The sequence below is a fragment of the Calidris pugnax genome, unplaced genomic scaffold (assembly GCF_001431845.1).
Source record: "Calidris pugnax isolate Ruff unplaced genomic scaffold, ASM143184v1 scaffold337, whole genome shotgun sequence".
NCBI lineage: Eukaryota > Metazoa > Chordata > Aves > Charadriiformes > Scolopacidae > Calidris > Calidris pugnax.
Genome location: NW_015091098.1, coordinates 526,906 through 527,158, shown reverse-complemented (window position 1 = coordinate 527,158; position 253 = coordinate 526,906).

Below are 253 nucleotides of genomic sequence, written 5' to 3'. Positions count from 1 at the left end.
CTCCGGCAGCACCCCCCCACTTCTCTCCCTTCACCCTCCTTTGTCCACCCCCCAACGCCGGGTTTTGTTTGTTTTTCCCGAGAGAAAACCCTAGATCCCTGCGCGGGGGGGGCGAGTTTCCCATGGGGACGGGTCTCTGAGCTGCTCCCAGCTTCCCCCCCCTTAAAACACCCCCCACACCCATCTCGGGGTCCCTTCCTAACGTGCAAAAACAGGCAGGGTTTTTTTTGCCCCGTTCTGCTGTTTGTGGCTT